The sequence below is a fragment of the Engystomops pustulosus genome, chromosome 3 (assembly GCF_040894005.1).
Source record: "Engystomops pustulosus chromosome 3, aEngPut4.maternal, whole genome shotgun sequence".
NCBI classification, from domain to species: Eukaryota; Metazoa; Chordata; class Amphibia; order Anura; family Leptodactylidae; genus Engystomops; species Engystomops pustulosus.
Genome location: NC_092413.1, coordinates 67,711,891 through 67,724,492, shown reverse-complemented (window position 1 = coordinate 67,724,492; position 12,602 = coordinate 67,711,891). Strand labels below are relative to the sequence as shown.

General features: G+C 46.6%; 1 protein-coding gene across 2 annotated transcripts in view; it reads left to right on the top strand.

Annotated features, from left to right (window-relative positions):
* VTA1 (vesicle trafficking 1) overlaps positions 1 to 12,602 on the top strand; it is a 369,178-nt gene that overhangs the window by 307,908 nt on the left and 48,668 nt on the right. The window lies entirely within an intron of this gene.

Here is a 12,602-nt window from a genome sequence, read left to right as displayed (position 1 = left end):
TCACCTTCAGAAGGGGGCGGAATATCAGGGACAGACTAGTCCATAGCCACTTTAGTAGACCGAAGCAGACAGGCACATGGCTCAAACAGGAGGTTGTGGGATGCTACCGATGCAGTGGATGTGTGGCCTGTAAGGTTATAAAGATGACTAAAACCTTCAATAGTTCCACCACAGGGGCCACGTACACCATCAGATACTATATAAACTGCAAATCCCTTGGGGTTATCTACCTAGCCACATGCGGATGTGGCAAACAGTACGTGGGAAAAACATTCAGGGAATTCCGACGCCGTGTTGGGGATGATTTGGGTGACATTAGGCACAATAGGGACAAACCCCTCTCAAGACATATACATGACCAACATGGAGGCAACCTACATGGGCTCTCCTTTGTTGGCATAGACCTGGTAAAACCACCAGAAAGAGGAGGGGACTGGGACTGCATTCTCAGACAGAAGGAGAAACGCTGGATATTCAGACTTAAGACCGAAGCCCCAAGAGGGCTGAATGAACAGTTAAACTTTGCTTGTTTTCTCTAGGTCCTATTTTATGCCCACATCAAACATATACTTCACTAAGTTAATCAGATCACTATAACATCCTGTTGTAAAATTTTCTTTTTCCCATTCGGATAGCTTTAGATGCATTTACTCCACTAGCTTCTACCACCGGGGAGACTTTGACCTAAATCCCGTTTTTAGTATATATTTTTTACATCAGGGTCAGACATTCACCTTATGTATACCTGATCCGTTATTTTCAGTCCCTAACCTCTTAACTGAGGGACTCTATGGCGCATCACTCACCTAACCCTATTTCCCTGCTCTTCTTCACCACCACCCCGGGGACACTCACGCCGCTGGAGCACTGGCACTTTTTCCAGACTCTAAGCGGACATTTTGTGTCTTTGCGCATGCGCGGGTTGTGCACATCGGCGGCCTCCCCGTGCGACAGATTATGCGCACGGAAGGGGTCCGAGCTGCGGGCGACCGGGCACGGCATGCCTGTGCGCATACACGCATGCGCACGCTCAGCCCCGCCCTCGGTCTACCTCGCGACTCTTTGCGACTGACCGATCATGTGACGGGGCGGAGCGTCGGGGTGTGTGGCTTTATAGTGCAGGGCGCGCTATTTAACCTGTGTAGTAGAACCTCACACACAGACCCACTGGTCCTGCAAGGCCGTGCACGGGGACGCTGTAACTGGGCCCCCACAGCCCTAACCTGACCACCAGTCCGTACCAACAATTTAGACTAAGGTAAGAACACAAAATTTGGGCGTCCACCGCTCAAACTTGAGCCCCTATTTGATTTTCGGGATTTACCATCAGTATACTCCTTTCCTTCTTTACAATAGGGACGGATTACCCCTGTGCCTCTCTTACCTACAGTAAAGGTAGGACTACTCAATGTTTTTCACTGTAAACTCACCACCCACTTGTTGCTTTGACTGAAACAATGTTATATGGTTATATTTATTAGGGACACTTTTTGGCGCACCGCAACTTTCCCCTGATGAGCCCTGGAAGGGTGAAACAGGTCCTGTCGGGATTCATTTGCCCTGATCCCTACATTGTGTATTAAATTTCCATAGGACAATATACTGTCCATAACTGTATACCAGACTCTCTTCAATCTTCTTACTGGAACCATTCCGGTGGTGTAGGCTTGTTTAATAGGGCTATCTAGCCAGGGATAGGTTCCTGTCGGGGTTGTGGCAAAATAGGACCACGACTCCGAGGTTAGGTTCTCAGGGTATCAGAGAAGCTGGACTTAGCTGGACTTATCAGGGAGAGTGACATTGTCATCTTGACCCCATTCTTGACATCCGTAAGTCCCATCTTACCCTGTTTATACTCACCTATCCTCTTCACACTTTTAAGACACGTTGTGTCTACTTTCTGGACGAGCACTCTGACGCCTCTATCTTGAGACAAAACCAATGAACAAATTGTCGCGCTCAAGGAAGTTGGATAGTGTGCATTGATGACTTATGCTACTGAGCATTCAAGGTGAGCCTGGTGTCTTATATTGTTGTCATGTGAAACCTTATTCATTTAGGCCACCCAGCTCATGTCTTGCATTTGTCTATTCTTTTCTAGATGGGGTTCATGCACTAAGGATTCTACATAGCAGCAGCTATTTTGTACCATTTAATGTTTGTATATTTTATGAGACTTCTCAGAAAAAGCTAAGTTTTAAAAAGATCACTTCTTTGTATGTATTTTTCTAAAATTTACCCACTTAAGCATAATAAAGGTAGAGACATGTGGATATAACCTCCTGTCTGGGCACATGATGGGGCAAAGAAGTGAAGGTGTGCCTTTGAGCTTTTGTAGGGCAGATTTTGGTTAACATGTTGGAAACACAATGATACCTCAGCATGTGATCACGGGTGGAGCCTTTGGCTTTCATTTCAAAACGCAACTAAAATGCAACATGTAAACATGACCTTGTGTACCACAAACCCCTCATCTCAGATAATGACTCAATTTAGTAAACTTTTTATTATGTAGAATAGAAAACATTTTAATCTCTTGCCACTGATTGGTCTTTTCCATTTTATTTTGTTTATTGCTCCCCACTTTCAAGGATCCATAACTTTTTTTATTTTTCTGTGTATTCTTGTTTTCTGCCCGTGCTGCTCGGTTCATTCTCTGCCTGGATGCCGTTAGGGATTGAGCTGCTGCTGGTCATGGATAGCGTTAGGGTGTTCTGTTATATTAGTGTTAGGCAGGAGTGATTTTACTAGAACCCAACAGCCTTTGTTAGGGCTACAATAGCGTTTTTTTATTTTTTTTAATTGGCTGGGCTTGCTGGGACTAGTTGTGCAGCTACTACCATATTGTGACGAATTTGCAGGGAGACTTGCAAACGTTATTTTTGGCTCTTGGTGACACACATATCCATTGCAAACAGCTAAGTGGGAAAATTTATTGAGGGTTTGATAGAATTAGGCACAGTCAGCCGATTTTTTTTTTTTTTTTTTTTTTCAAAAGTGAAAGTCACAGCACAAAATCCTTTTGTGTGCTGTCAGTGGTGCAATTGCAATTTCATTTAGCTAGGTCTGTCTGCTACTGTTTAGCAAGCTAGTCTTCAGAAATCCCAATCCACATTCTCTCTGCCGGTGAAGCGTACTGTATGTCACGTGTGGCGTAATCAAATACGGTCTTTTGTTCACATCAATACGGGACATATAAAAAAAATTGTCTGTGTTGTTTAGAAACTAGCCATAGCAATCATCTTCTGAGGTTGCTGTCTGATTTCTTCTGCACGTTTTGTTCTTCTATAAATCAAAAAAAAAATAAACATTAAAAAAATATTACCAAAAAAAATTTACAGTTTATATTTCTCTTTTGTCTATAAAATAGTCTTTTATTTGGAAAATGTTGAACCCGAGGGCTAAGGGTAGAGGACGAGTGCAGGAGGTCCAAGGCCGTGGTCCTGGGCGGGGTGAAACACTACCTGCTGATGAGGGAGCAGGGGAACGCCGCAGAGCTACACTCCCTAGCTTCATGTCTCAACTTACTTTGACTCATGGTAGAGCACTGTTGAGGCCACAACAGTGCCATCAGGGGATGTCATGGATTGCGGACAATGCTTCAACTCATTTGTCCACCAGTCAGTCTTCCATGTAACCACTTGTCATGTTTCACGTGGTGAAGCTCCCATGGCGAGGGCTAGATGTTCTCAAGTCCGGAGGTTCTATAAAGAAACAGCGGATGACCGACGGACTGTGGTGTGCAACCTGTGCCACACCAGGATCAGCAGGGGTTGCAACCACTACTAGCTTAACCACCACCAGTATGCGCAGGCATATGAGTGCTAAACACTCAACTCAATGGAACCAAGGTCATTCACCTCCGGCCGGGCCCACCACTGCTCCTTCCTCTGTCATTTGCTGCCTCTGCTAGTCATCCCCCTGCCCAGGACCCCGGCACAAACACCTCCCATTCGAAAACTACACCTTCGCCTCCATGATCCTCCACAGCGTCCACCAATGTCTCCATGCGCAGCATTCAGCTGTCTATACCCCAGACTCTAGAGCGCAAGAGGAAATACAGTTCCACACGCCCAAGTCCTTAACGTCCACATCTGCAAATTACTGAGCCTGGAGATGCTGCCCTATAGGCTGATAGAGACTGAGGCCTTCCACAACCTCATGGCGGCAGCCGCCCCTTGGTGTTTGGTCCCCAGCCGCCACTACTTTTCCTGATGTGGCGTCCCAGCCCAGCACCAGTGCGTGTCAGACAACATCATCCGTGCCATGACCAACGCCGTTTCTGACAAGGTCCACCTAACCACGGACACGTGGACGAGTGCTGCCGGGCAGGGCCACTATGTATCGCTGACGGCACATTGGGTTAACTTGGTGGAGGCAGGGACCGAGTCTGACCCTGGGGCCGCTCATTGCAGGGCCTACCTCGGTCACAGTCTCTCAGGCCTACTATGCCTCCTCCTCTTCCCACCCCTCCTCCTCCTCCGAATTACCATCTGTTGGCATGGCGCCATCAGTCGATAGCTCTAGGCGCAGCAGCAGTGCAGTCGCCCAAACTGCTGAGTCTAGGCGACAAAAGGCACATTTACAGGGCATCACGGCGCAGACCGATCTGTGGCTGGCACCGCTGAACCTGAAGCCAGGCATGGTTGTGTGTGACAACGGCCATAACCTGGTAGCGGCTTTGCAACTCGACAGACTGACACATGTGCCATGCCTGGCCCATGTGTTTAATCTGATAGTTCAGCGGTTCCTCAAGACATACCCCAATCTGTCTGTTTTGCTCACGAAGGTGCGCCGAATCCTATGCGCATTTCAGAAAGTCGACTACAGATGCTGCCACTCTCAGGGCAGCACAGCTCCGCCTCCAACTGCCCGCTCACCGACTGTTGTGCGACGTGCCCACGAAATGGAATTCCACATTAACCATGTTATCCAGAGTTTACCAGCAGTGCAGAGCAAATGCAATTGTCAACTTCCACCAGAACTGCTAGACAGCTTAGTCAGCTTCCTCAAGTCTACAATGTGGAGTGGACGTGGATGTCTGATATCTGTCAGGTGCTGAGTAACTTTGAGGAGTCAACACAGATGGTCAGTGGTGATGTCGCCATCATCAGCCTCGCCATCCCGCTGCTTGGCCTGTTGAAAAACTCTGGTCAGCATGAAGTCGGCAGCTTTGCGCTCGTCACAAGGGACGGGAGAAGAAGATTCCCTTGTTGATAGAGCACCCTCCAGTCTGTTTCTCAGCGCATATCGGAGGAAGAGGAGGAGAATGTCATCGAGACAGAAGAGGGGACCATTGCTCAGTCCTTATTAACTGTTCAGTGTGTATGGACAGAAGAAGAGGAGGAGGAGGAAATGGAGAGTCAGGCCAGTGAGGGGAGTGAATTCTTGCACGTTGGGACTCTATGGGTATTTACTCCAAAAGTCGTCTCCATAGCTGCCTCCACACGTCATCCCCTTAGCAAATGAGCTGTGTCAGGCTACATTTTTGGATGTTTTACCAGCTGTGATTTTCTGGCGTTTTTATATGTTTTTTATATGGGTCACTCATTTTCACAATGCATGCAAAGCTGGATGACTGAGTGTCATCCCCCCACATGCTTCCACACATCATCCCCATAGCTGCCTCCACACGTTGTCCCCTTAGCAAATGAGCTGTGTCATGCAGAATTTTCGGGTGTTTCACCAGATACGTAATAGAACTCGGCCCTTGGAGACCTGAAATTTCACTTATAGCGGCGCAATATGATTGCCCCATACTGTTGCTCTTAATCATGGAACCATTTCCGAAAAAAAACCCCGCAAAGCTATTCCATTATTCGTAGATGAAGTATTCAAACGACCCCCGCCTGCTTTGAAAATGATATTTTTCTTCGAAGTAAACGCTTCGGGCCCCCAGGTACACTTTGGGTGGGGAGGAGGCAGGGGCTTGGACAGGTGAAAGCTCGCCTAGCAGTGGACCGCCAGCTCCATCCAAAGATCCAACTAACATCGTTTTAACTGCAGCAACTTTAATCTACTAGTATAAACTTTTACCTCTAAAATCTATCTTTTCACTCCTCTTTTCTCACCTCCTTATGTTCACCTCGGGTGCCATAACCATCCCCACTGCCTTTACACGTCGTCTACATAGCAGCCTCCACACATTGTCCCCTTAACAACAAGCTGTGTCAGGCTACTTTTTCAGGTGTTTCACCAGCTGTGATTTTCTGGTGTTTTATATGGGTCACTCATTTTGATAATGGATGCAAAGCTGTATGACTGAGTGCGCGCCCCCCCTCCCCCACATGCCTCCACACGCCGTCTCCATGGCTGCCTCCACGCGCCGTCTCCATGGCTGCCTCCGCGCGCCGTCTCCATGGCTGCCTCCGCGCGCCGTCTCCATGGCTGCCTCCGCGCGCCGTCTCCATGGCTGCCTCCGCGCGCCGTCTCCATGGCTGCCTCCGCGCGCCGTCTCCATGGCTGCCTCCGCGCGCCGTCTCCATGGCTGCCTCCGCGCGCCGTCTCCATGGCTGCCTCCGCGCGCCGTCTCCATGGCTGCCTCCGCGCGCCGTCTCCATGGCTGCCTCCACATGTCGTCCCCTTAGCAAACGTGCTGTGTCAGGCTAATTTTTCAAGATGTTTCACCAGATACTTTATGGGACTTGGTCACTCTGTTGCCCCATACTGTGTTATCGACTAAATATACCGTCAACCTTTTGTTCACATAGGAAATCATTTCAGCGCTTCTTGCTCACCTCCTTTTGTTCCTCTCTGCCGCCATAACCAGGCCAAATACTGATACGTACAGTGCTACACGTTATCCTCGCCAAAAGGAATTTTTTTAATTGGTTTGAAGCCTGAGTCCATTTGGGGTATGTCGCCATGGGATGTCTATAGGCTGCCTCCGCATGCCGTACCCTATAGTGTCAGGGCCAATTATTGGGTATTCTAGATGCTATCTCGCCTTACTCGGTCACTCTGTCATCACCATGCTGTTGCCCATAATTTTGGCATAATGGTAATTTGGCAATTAGGCAGCCTCAGAGGCATCCATGCATGCTGCTCCTACTGTTTCCTGTCCATTTCCATCATTTTCTGAGGTTTTCAGGTTTTTGGCCAAGCTTCCCTGTGCAGAGCCTTGGTCCCCTTGAAAAATGCTCGAGTCTCCCATTGACTTCAATGGGGTTCGTTATTTGAAACGAGCACTCGAGCATTGGAAAAAATTTGACTCGAATAACGAGCACTCCAGCATTTTAGTGCTCGCTCATCTCTAAAAACGATCTCTGTGGTAAAGCTGGTTCCTGCCAATGATCATGCTGATACACTCAAAATAAATGCTAAATTTTAAGGACGTTCCTGTTCCTGTGACCTGTCCCCTAATTAGGATAAACATGCATTCCCTGGGTTGTTACCGAGTTAAATTCTAAAGTTGTCGAAATAACGAAAAATGTAAAGTCACATGTTCTGTAATCCCCTCTTAATCACTTTTCAAGTGGTGAGCTCTGTTTCTGTGTAAGTGAGGGATGATCTTAAATATACATTAAAAATGTCCACGAATGGCTTATGAAATGAAAAGGATTTAATTTTATTATTAAGACCATTTGATTTAATGGACTTGAGTCGTCATATCCAACAGCTTTCTGCTCTGGAGATTTTTTCCTCTAAAAACCTGCTAGTCCTTTTCTCTTCCAAAAACTTTTAATGCCAAAAATTATAATTATTTTCAATTTTATACTGGCAAGAGATTGGGTGGCGTTCCAATATAAAAATGTTTAACTTTTTAATTTTTTTTTTATCTTAGTTAATTGTTTTATGCTACCAATATACCATTTTGGGCAAGGGAATACCCCCATAACGGCAATTAATATGTTGTTTTATCTTGTGTTAATCTACATCTGCTTGTGTGGCAAAAATTTCAGTAAGTGTTTTAATATTAATGGTTTTACAAATCTGGCACTGATGACCCAGAGAAAAAAATAAAGGTTTCTGCCAAACACCGTTGGTTATCCTAATTGCTCCTGTTTTTCATTGCATAGTAGGTACAAATTTTCCAAATTGTTGGTTTTCCGAATTAGGTTTGCTGAGGAGAGGTGCATCAACAATAACCTTGACCTGGCTTAAGACTTTCCTTTTACAGCGCATGATGCATGTAAATATGTCTCAATCATTATTATTTTGGGTAACAAACTAATTATTTTATATATTTATTGTGACTTGGATAGGTGTTATTGTGTGCTTTAAAGGACATCTACCACCAGTTTATCAGTGAGAGAATGTCCTATAATGTATGCTCGTTACCTCTAGGGGATGATGAACCAGTTTTCAGGAAATCCTGAGGCTCTGTATGATGAAGAAAAGAATGTTTTAAAAATATGCAAATTAGCCGGAGGCGCTTACGCTCACCAGAGCGCCTCATTGCTCCTTCGCTACGTATTTTGTGCACACCCCCTGATTCATTAATATTCACCCCTCCTGATGCTCGCTCTGGCAGGTCATCCGGCTGTCTGGAAATCTTGTGCATGCTCAAGATCTTTTACACTATTTTTCTAGAAGGGTAATGATACTCCTCTCGCCATTTTTGAGGAGTAATATTACTATATTACTCCCCAGATATGTTATATAAAGCCAAAATTAGGGAAGATTCGAGGTGCACTTGGTGTCAAGAGGAGGGGGCCGACATCTCTCATATTTTATGGAACTGTACTAGGGCCAGACAACTTTGGATTGAGGTATATGAGTATATATCCACTAAATTGAAGATTAATTTGGTTTTCGACGTCTTGGTGGAATTTCATGGGGAAAAATCCAATTAATTCACAAATTATTATTAAATGGGAGGCTAGTTCTTGTTAAGCATTGGAAGGGGAAAAAAAACCTTGAATATCACAGACTGGCTTAACTCAGTTGAAATAATGAAGCACGGGGGGGCGTGACCGGATGCCAAGGCGTGCAGACGTGTAGTCCCTGAGCTCTGCAGACCCACAGCCAAATAAGCTGTAAATTCGCTTATCCCGCTCACCCTGTAATGGGTAATCGCAAGGGACCCTCAGGACGGACATCGAGGAGCCAGGAGAGACATCCGTCAAGCAGCTCTGCGGCGGATTTCTTTAAGAGAAAAGGTCCGGAGCGGCAGCCAGATCGGGGCAAGATGGCGCCCGGAGCTGACAACAGCGAGGGATCCCCCCTCCCCCCTCCTCAGCCGCAGCGTGCACCACGCGCCACATACAGCGCGGTTCTGGCCGATAAACAGCCGGACCCCAGTACAGCTTACCAGGAGCTGAGGACGGACAGTGAAGAGGCTGCACAAGCAGTAGTGCCCCGAAGTATGGGAGAAGCAAAGTCCCCGGCCGGAGGACGGATCCCCAGCAGGTCAGATCAATGTGCTGAACAGCAGGGGGGCTCCCTAGACATCTCCCTATCCCCCCCAACACCTGGCCCGACATTCCTCACACTGGATAGGGGTACACCCTCCCCCTCAGAACATGTAGCCCAGGAGACTATACCGTCTCTCCCTCCCTCTCCTACCTTGCAACAGGAGACCAGAACAGTGCTAACTGAGGGGAGAGGAGAACAGGAGGGTTCTTATGCAGGGGGACCTGCCTATTCTTCAGAATACCCACTACAAGGCCCAACTTCTCCACATATTCCTCTGTCAGGAGCATCAGAGCTTGGGGCCCTTACATCCACCCCACCAGCTACTCCATGCTATTCATCCAATATTGCTTCACAGCAGTCCCCGCCGCTTCATGACCCTCTATGGCTATATATCCAGCGCCTCCCGACTAAGCAGGACTTTAGGGAGTTAATTGCAGAAGTCAAGGAAACCTGCAGGCAGGAGATTGCGGCAGTACGTAATGATGTAAAACAAGTAGCACAAAGGGTGGACGTTTTGGAGGATGATCACAATGAAGCCAGAGCAGTGGTATCGACCTTAAAAACCCAGGTCGTCTCCCAAGCTTCAACCATCAGAGATCTTCACCGCCATATTGAGGATTTAGACAATAGAGGCCGCCGCCACAATATCAGGGTCCGGGGAATCCCAGAACAACAGGGGGAGGAAGATGTTCAGGGGTATCTACAGCGTCTTTTCAATCTGGTATTAGATAGACCGCCAGACACTCCAATTAAAATGGACAGGGCACACAGGGCGCTTAGACCTAAATCCAACGTCCCTCCCCGGGATGTGATCTGCCATGTTACAGACTTTGGGATCAAAGAAGAAATCATGAAACGCTCCCGGTTGCTTTAAAACAGTGACTTTTTTGGGATCACGCATTCAGCTGTTTCAGGACTTGTCTTGGATAACACTTCAGCAGCGACGAGCTCTAAAACCACTGCTGGACCTATTAAGAGATCAGGGGATACCCTACCGTTGGGGATTCCCCTTTAGCCTCACAGCTAGGAGAGATGGCCGATCTGCTACTTTACATTTCCCTGAAGAGCTGCAGAATTTTTGTGATCAGCTTCAGCTAACAGCGCCGGAACTGCCAGATTGGTTGAAGCTCCCTACAGCGGTGGATCTCCCACCTACATGGCAACCAGTCCGTCCTTCAAAGAAAAGGCAAAGAACACCAGAACTAGACCGTAGAGCCTCTTCATCCAGACGATAAGTACCAGCTACAATTCAATGCAGACTTTATGTCTTCTGAGAGACCCTCAGATAAAAAATGTAGCCAATGTTTGAATAGGTAGCCTAAATAAGCAGTTTCTGTTTAACAGCCTTTTTCATTTACATCTCTAGCGCTAATGGGGTGGAGCGGGATTTTGTACCAAGGCTAAGGGGTGCACCTCTAACCCTCTCGACAACATTGACAGTCGAAGTAGCCTTCTATGGCACTTTTTGTGCATGTGCATCGCCATGATATCTTGGTACACAATTCCCCCTACTGTGAATCCTCTAGGTCAGGCTCGCTCCTCTGAGATGGAGCAGATTCACTGTACTACTTTACCATCTGTATTTAAGAGGATTCACGGCGAGAAAAGTCGTCAGATGTTCTCGCTATCTCATATTATTGTTTTTTTTATGTTTGATGTTCTATTTACATGTTTATTTCTGTTTTATCTGTCAATCCATGGGTCCAGGTATAAGATTGTCTCTGAATCTCCCACATGTCAGACAGGAATGATTAACGGTAGGGTCCAGTCCGGGGGGCCCTATGGCCATGATCCTGTCAGCCTATCATCCACCACACATAGCAGAAGGCCCAGCTCCAAAGATAATGGTTAGAATTTTATCGCTTAATGTCAAAGGCTTGAACTCCGATGTCAAAAGACGCCTTCTATTAAAGGAGCTACGTCAGTCTAAAGTGGACATAGCATTTATACAAGAGACGCATTTCACGGGTGCAGGGTCCTTTCAGTTTGCGAAACATTGGTATCCAACAGCCTTTCTCTCTAACGCCCCTACTAAAAAAGCAGGAGTAGCTATCTTGATCTCTAGTCATTGCCCTCTGAAGATAACAGAATCAATTGTAGACCCCTATGGGAGATACCTGATACTTAAAGGAACTTACCTGGGAACCAACGTCACATTAAGTAATGTATATGCCCCTAATGTAGGCCAGCTGTCTTTCCTAACTAAAGTATTGAATAAATTATCTCCAGACGGTAGAGGTCTGACCTTTATAGGAGGAGATTTAAACGCAATGTTCTCAGACATAGTAGACCAGGTTTCCCTACCCATTCGACCCACCCCCCAAGCTGCACAATCACTATCATCCGGCTTTAGACGACTAATCCGGAAACACGCTTTATATGATTTATGGCGAGTTCTGTACCCTACAGCGAGAAAATATACTTTCTATTCAGCCCCACACAGAACTCACTCCAGGATCGATTATTTTTTTGGCAATGTGCCAACACTCCGACTTTCCACATCAGCGGATATAAGGCCTATAACTTGGTCGGACCATGCCCCGATCACTTTAGAGCTAGAGTTACAAGACTCCATACCCAGGGTACCCCACTGGCGCTTAAACGAAACTCTTTTAACATCTCTTACTTCTAGGGAATCCTTAAAAACAGTCCTGACAAATTACTTTAAGGAATATTTACCAACGGCTCCATTGACACCAATACTATGGGAGGCACATAAGGAAGTATTTAGAGGTGAGGCGATCTCACTTGCCACGAAGCTGAAAAAAGACAGGACTATGCACTATTCTCACTTTAAACGGAGTTTGCGACAAGCCGAATCGGAACTAGTCTCTAACCCTTCACCCCAACTCTTGAAACGGGTACAAGCCCTCCGCTCGAAACTCAGGGAGCTAGACTTGATAGACGTGGAACGGATGATACGGTACTCCAAAAGTAGGTACTATGAATACGGGAACAAGGCCCATACAATGATGGCTCATCAACTAAAACAAAAAGAAGCCATGCAAAGCCCCTACGCAATAAAAGATAACAATGGTACTATACATTATCACCCAACCGACGTAGCAAATCTTTTCCACTCTTATTATACGAAATTGTATTCTCTACCGTCTGACCTACCCCCTACTCCCTCAGAACGGGATGCAAAACTGGATCACTATCTCTCTCAGTGCTCCCTTCCTCAACTACCCTCAGAGGCATTGTCCCACTTAAATCAGGATATTACACCGGAAGAGATAGAGGAA